This window comes from Rattus norvegicus, chromosome 10 (assembly GCF_036323735.1).
Source record: "Rattus norvegicus strain BN/NHsdMcwi chromosome 10, GRCr8, whole genome shotgun sequence".
NCBI lineage: Eukaryota > Metazoa > Chordata > Mammalia > Rodentia > Muridae > Rattus > Rattus norvegicus.
The window spans coordinates 65,372,501-65,379,341 of NC_086028.1; the positions used below are offsets into that span (position 1 = coordinate 65,372,501).

At 48.2% G+C, this 6,841-nt stretch overlaps 1 pseudogene; it reads right to left on the minus strand.

Moving 5' to 3' along the window:
- Window positions 1–3,058: 3,058 nt before the first annotated feature.
- On the minus strand, window positions 3,059–5,948 carry Krt18-ps1 (keratin 18, pseudogene 1; annotated as a pseudogene).
- Window positions 5,949–6,841: the final 893 nt, after the last annotated feature.

The following is a 6,841-nucleotide window of genomic DNA, read 5'->3' on the forward strand; positions in this document are numbered from 1 at the left end:
AAGGCTCTTAGCCTGAGAGACTGGCAGGAAAGAGTTAACGTTAACTGAAATGAGGAACAGGCCTAGAGGAGGGGCACAGAAGTTTTGATCTCACTGAGTCTCAGCCTGTCTGTAGGTCAAAGGGAATTGTCACGCTCACAGATGCATGGAATCCAGGGGAAGGGTTCAGGTACAGATCCAAGTTAGGGACAGAGTCACGTGGACAGTGTGTGAAGCCACGCAGTCAGATGAGCTCGTCAAAGGGAGTGTGAACAGAGCAAAGAACCAAGTGCTGAGCACGAGGCCCAGCCGACAGTCAGAGGTCAGCGGTCAGAGGTCAGAGGTCAGAAATAGGGTGTGGTGGCTGGGAGGGAGCAGCCAATATAGGTGAAAGAAGGCCAGGGAATTTGAGGCCCTGCAAGCCCGCGCCAAGGAGGAGGTGTGTGGAGGAGGGTGTACATGGTTCCAAGTGTTGGGACTGGCTCAGTGGGGCAGGACAGAGCACCAGTCACTGACGACAGCAGCCCGAGGTGCTGAATGAGGCGGGGTCATGGCTACCCAGAGAAAATCACCACCCACCAGAGAAGCTAAGATCAAAACTAGTCTGAAATGCAGTGTGTGGGCAAAGGCATGGAGCAAACGACACTCTGACACGCTCCCTGTGGGAGTGTGGATCGGTGCGAGCTTTAGGGAAACCCTTTGACAGCAACACTCTAGCGTTGAATGTAGTCTGTGACCCATGAGTCCCTTCCTGGGTGTATGTCCCATCGCAAGCTGCGCATGTGTTCATGAAAAGACATGAATTAGCGCTTTCACAGCATCAGCATAGCAGCCCCAAACTGGAAATAACCCCCCGACAACAGATCATACAGCCACACAGTGACACAGAATCCAGCACCCAGAGCAAGCCAACCACTGCTATATGCCACCGCACAGATGAATCACCACTACTGAAAGCTGATAAAGTCATGGGCTGGGGACCCAGGGGTAGAGCACTAGCCTATCATTCAATCCTCAATCCCACACCAAAGCCAAGCATGGTGGCTTGCCTATCGTGCACAGAACCCTAGGTTCCATCCTCAATCTGCACCAAAAAGAGGTTTAATTAATTAACTAATTAACTAATTAACTAATTAACTAATTAAAATAAAAATATAAGCCAGGTGTGGTGGCGCATGCCTTTAGTCAACACTCAGGAGGCAGAGGTGGGCAGATCTCTGAGTTTGAGGCCAGCCAACCTGGTCTACAAAGAGAGTTTCAGGACAGCCACAGCTACACAGAAAAACCCTATCTCAAAACAAAACAAAACAAAACAAACAAAACAAATTTACATAAATAAAACCAGTTTAAAAGGAATATAAACTGCATAGCTCATTTAAATTTCAAACTCATCTAAAACTGTTCCACACACAACAACAGCAAAACCCTGTCCAGTACATTAAGCTGGGAATGGTGACTCACGCCCATAATCCTCATACCTAAGGCTAAAGCAGGAGGATTCAAAATTCAAGGCCAGTCTGGGATACATAACAAGACTCTCTATCTCAGAAAACAAGCTAAATGGACATTAAGATTCACAGCAGCGAGAAAGGAGGTAATGAATTAAAAAAAAATAACAAGGAGGGGTATATGGAAGGGTTCCGAGGAAGGAAAGAAAAGGAGAAATGATGTAATTACAATCTCGAAAATAAATAGGGGGCAGGGGGATTCATGGCAGAGCGAATCACAATAGCCAAAGGTAGAAAGGGCCCAAGTGTCGGTGAATGGGTGGGGAAGTGTGCAACATCCATACAGTGGAACACCATTCAGCCATAACGAGGAATGAAGTGGGCTGGAGAGATGGCTCAGTGGTTAAGAGCACTGACTGCTCTTCCAGAGGTCCTGAGTTCAAATCCCAGCAACCACATGGTGGCTCACAACCATCTGTAATGGGATCTGATGCTCCCTTCTGGTGTGTCTGAAGACAGCTACAGTGTACTCATATAAATAAATAAAGCTTTAAAAAAAACAACAAACAAACAAGGAATGAAGTGCTAAGACATTCTACAACACCGAAGGATCTTGGAAATACTAAGTTGAAAGAAAGATGTCAGACACAGGCCTTGCACCCAGTGTAATTCCGTTTCTAGGAGGCATTGAATAGACAAGCCCACAAAGCTAAAAAGCAGCTTTGTGGATGCTGCCCGCTGAGTGAACAGGGGCTGAAGAGGGGCTGATGTTAACAGATAGGCTCTTCCTTCTAAGTGGTGCCAATGTGCTGAGGTTAGGAGCAGCAGGTTTGCCCAACACTGTGAGGGTACCAAGCGCCACCTTCTACATTTTAAAATGGTTGAGGGGGCTGGTGAGTTGGCTCAGTGGTTAAGAGCACTGGCTGCTCTTCCACAGATCCTGAGTTCAATTCCCAGCAACCACATGTTGGCTCACAACCATCTATAAGGGGATCTGACGCCCTCTTCTGGCCTGTAGATGTATGTGCAGCAGAGTACTCTCACTGAATAAAAAAAAAGTAAAACAAAAACATTAAAATGGCTGAGATGGGGTTGGGGATTTAGCTCAGCGGTAGAGTGCTTGCCTAGCAAGCACAAGGCCCTGGGTTCGGTCCCCAGCTCCGGAAAAATAAATAAATAAATAAATAAATAAATAAATAAATAAATAAATAAATAAATAAAATGGCTGAGATGGTAAATGATTTATGTTACATGTATTTTACAAAGAGATTAAAGGGATTTATGGCATAACAAATCAGAACCCTAGTTACCTGGGGCAAAGAAAGGGTGCTGGCCATATTCTTTTATAAAATCTGGGTGGTTATGACATGGACAGGTTCACTTTATGATGGTTCATTGAGAAGGAAAAGACAAAAGCAGCAACCGACCCTTGCTTTGCTTTGTTTTCAAGCAGAGTATCCCGGACTAGGCTTGAATCCACAGCCTGAGCCTCCTGGATGCCGGGATTATAGGTGTGAACTACCACACCCAGCTGAGCACAGGCAATCCTTTCTTTTCCTTTTTTTTTTTTCCAGTGAACTCTCAACTTTTATTGGTCCCCCAGTCCCCAGGGGGTTCCCTTCTTCTCAGCCTTAGTGCCTCAGAACTCTGGTGTATCATTGGTCTCGGACACCACTTTGCCATCCACGACCTTATGGGTAGATGTCCTCTGGACAGTTTGCATGGAGTTGCTGGAGTCCAGGGCATTGTTGAGACCAAAATCTTCTCCATCCTCCAGCAAGCGGTGGTAGGTGGCAATCTCCGCCTCAAGCTTGACCTTGATACTCAACAGGGCTTCATATTCCTGGGTCTGGCGCTGTCCTTCTGCCCGAGTTTGTGCCAGCTCTGATTCCAGACGCAGAAGGACCCCATTGAGTTGCTCCATCTGCACCCTGTATCTGGCCTCCACTTCCCCGAGGTTGTTCTCCAAGTTGATGTTCTGGTTTTTCATGGAGTCTAGGTCAATCTCCAAGGTCTGGAGGGTGCGTCTCAGCTCCAAGAGTGTGGTCTCAGCGTCCCTGATTTCGGCAGACTTGGTGGTGACTACCGTGGTACTCTCCTCAATCTGCTGAGACCAGTACTTGTCCAGTTCCTCACGGTTCTTCTGAGCCAGCTGTTCATACTGGGCGCGGATGTCTGCCATGATTTTGCTGAGGTCCTGAGATTTGGGAGCATCCCCTTCCACAGTCAACCCAGAACTGGCAATCTGAGCTTCCAGGCCTTGGACTTCCTCCTCATGATTCTTCTTCATGAACAGCAGCTCCTCCTTGAGCGCTTCGATTTCTGTCTCCAGCTGCAACCTTGTGATGTTGGTGTCAGTCACCACCTTGCGGAGTCCATGAATATCACTCTCAGACTGGAGCATGGTCAGTTCCATCTCATACTTGACTCTAAAGTCATCAGCGGCAAGACGGGCATTGTCCACAGAATTCACAAAGATCTGAGCCCTCAGATCTTCGATGGTCTTGAGGTAGTGGCCCCAGTCTCTGACGCCCTGGGGACCCCTTTTCTCCAGATATTCCCGGATTTTGCTCTCTAGTCTCCTGTTCTCGGTCTCCAGGCTCTTCACCTTGTCTAGGTAGCTGGCCAGGCGGTCGTTCAGGTCTTACATGGTCTCCTTCTCAGTCTGGACCCCACCCATTCCCGCCAGGCCTGCGGACCCCATGGAGCCACCCCAGACAGAGCGGGACACGGATATCCCAGACGCTGAGCCCCCCAGCACCTGCATAGACGCTGGCTGCGCTGCTGGCAGGCGGGACCCGCTGGCTGGGAGTCCGCACAGAGCCCAGGGACCAGCAGTTGGTGGAGAAGGTGGTGGAACGGGTGGTGTCTGGAGAGGAGAGCGAAGCGAGAGACCAGGATTGGAGTTCCGCTGCCAATCCTTTCTTTTAAAGATTTTTAGTGTTTTATTTATACGCATGCGTCTCCCTATGTGTATACCTCATGTAGTGGGGACGCCTGCAGGAGGCAGAGGAGGGTGTCCGATACCCTGGAGGTGGAGTTACAGGTGGCTGTGAACTGCCCCATGTGGGGGCTGGGAGCTAAGTGCCGCAAGCCCTCCTAACCACCGAGCCTTCTCTCCAGCCTCCCCAGTACAAACAATTCTTAAGAAATTTTGCTTTGGGCTGGAGAGATGGCTCAGTGGTTAAGAGCACCAACTGCTCTTCCAGAGGTCCTGAGTTCAAACCCCAGCAACCACATGGTGGCTCACAACCATCTGTAATGAGATCTGATGCCCTCTTCTGGTGTCTCTGAGGACACCTACAGTGTACTTATATATAATAAATAAATAAATCTTTTTTAAAAAAAGAAATTTTGCTTTTGCTGTAAAAGTGGACTATCGTTATAGGAAGACATGGAATTAAGGGAAGGCTGTAAAGATAGAAGATAAAATAGTATTTTTCAACTATTTATTGATGCACCGTGGCACAACTGTGAAGGTCAGAGGACAACTTGTAAGAATGGTTCTCAAGCCAGGCAGTGGTGGAGCACACCTTTTGTCTCAGCTCTCAGGAGGCAGAAGTAGGCGGATCTCTGGGTTAAAAGTCAGCCTGGTCGGGGCTGGGGATTTAGCTCAGTGGTAGAGCGCTTACCTAGGAAGCGCAAGGCCCTGGGTTCGGTCCCCAGCTCCGAAAAAAAGAACCAAAAAAAAAAAAAAAAGTCAGCCTGGTCTACAAAGTAAATTCCAGAATATCTAGGACTATACAAAAAACCCTGGCTTGAAAAACCATTGATGATGAGGAGGAGGAGGGGGAGGAGAAGGAGGAAGAGGAAGAGGAGGAAGAGGAAGAGGAGGAAGAGGAAGAAGAGGAGGAAAAGGAGGAAGAGGAGGAAAAGGAAGAAGAAATGGTTTTCTCCTTCCACTAAGTGGGTCTGAGGTGTGTGCTCTTACTTGATGTGTCATCTCACTGCCCCATAATAGTATTTTTTATACACCTAATAATGTAACCGGGGAAGGTGAAGCAGAGGAACCAATCACTCAGCAGTCCTTGAACAATGAAGAAAAGCAAGCTCTCGCACAGAAATCCGTCTACAGAAACCAGCAGGAAGCTGAGTCTCACAGGTACCTGTTTTAGGGAGTAGGAAGCCCAGAACTGTATCTGGGGTTTATGCCGGGTTTATTGTCCCCCAATTTACTGATGCACCATCTCAGACTCCAAGAGTTTGATGAGGGTCAAATATCCAGAGGTGGAAGTGGAACCACGTTTCTCTGGTTCTGGCTGGACCACCCCAAACTGCCTGTGGGCCTCAAGCCCATCTCTCCACACTAAAACTGGGCTCTCTCTCTCGTTCACCCTCAAACAACTTCTCAGACTTTTAGAAGCAGTTCTCTGTGCTCATAAGGACTCTGGGACCCAGTGAGCAAGCCTGCTTTGCTCTGTGGCCTTATCAACACCCCTAACCATGAGGGAGAACTTTATCTCCATCCTCATCCTCTGTCCTTCCAGGCTGGAGGAATCTCACTGAGGAGGCTGTCTCCATGGCAAAAGCCCTCCGTCACTCTGGTATCTGGCCCTCTTCCAGTTCTATTACATCTTTCTTGGAATGCAGTGGCCATAGCAAAAGACTCTGCACTGGCTTCCACTTTAAAAAAGCCTTCTGCAAAGATGAATGACAGCCTCTTTATATTCAAGAGGATGGCCAGCCAAGCTATGGTTTGCCGAAGGGCGCACAAAGTGTCAGCAGTAGCAGCTGAGAATCCCAATTATCATCGTCTGTCCTCTCCTCAGTACCTGCCCTAGTGCAGGACTCCAGACAGACACAAGGTGTTAATCAAGACACACTCAGCAGTGGGATGGGGGGACTGTGTCAGACTGGCATGACACCATCAGGAGGACATTAGTAGATTCTGTAACTCCAAGTCCCAAAGAGCGTTGCCTACTTGATGGGGGCTCAGTGACATAATCACAGTGGCATTCCTATGTCTTGTCATGTGCAGAGGCTACAGTGGGATAGCCTTAAAGTTATGTCTACTGCCTAAACCCCCAAACCTATAAATGTGACTTCATTTCGAAAAGGGGTCCTTTCATGTGTTAAGGATTTTGAGAGCATCTTGGATTACTCTTATGGGCCCCAAATCCAACAGCAAGCATCCTAACAAATGAAGCCAAACAGAGAGGAGAGTCCATCATCACGAGCCTGGGGCAGTGAGGAATGAGCCACTGTGATCAGAGGAATGTGGGTAACCCTCAGAAGCCTGAGTACACGGTGCCGAGACTCTTCCTCAGAAGCTTCTAGAAGGAACACAGCACTGCTGGTCCCATTTCCTACTGCACTTTCCAGAACTTAGTGTCTTAAAATCAACTAGCTTTGTGGCAATTTGTTTGGGCAAGTCTAGGTGAAGAAGGGAGAGGAAAAAAAAATATATGGTTCTG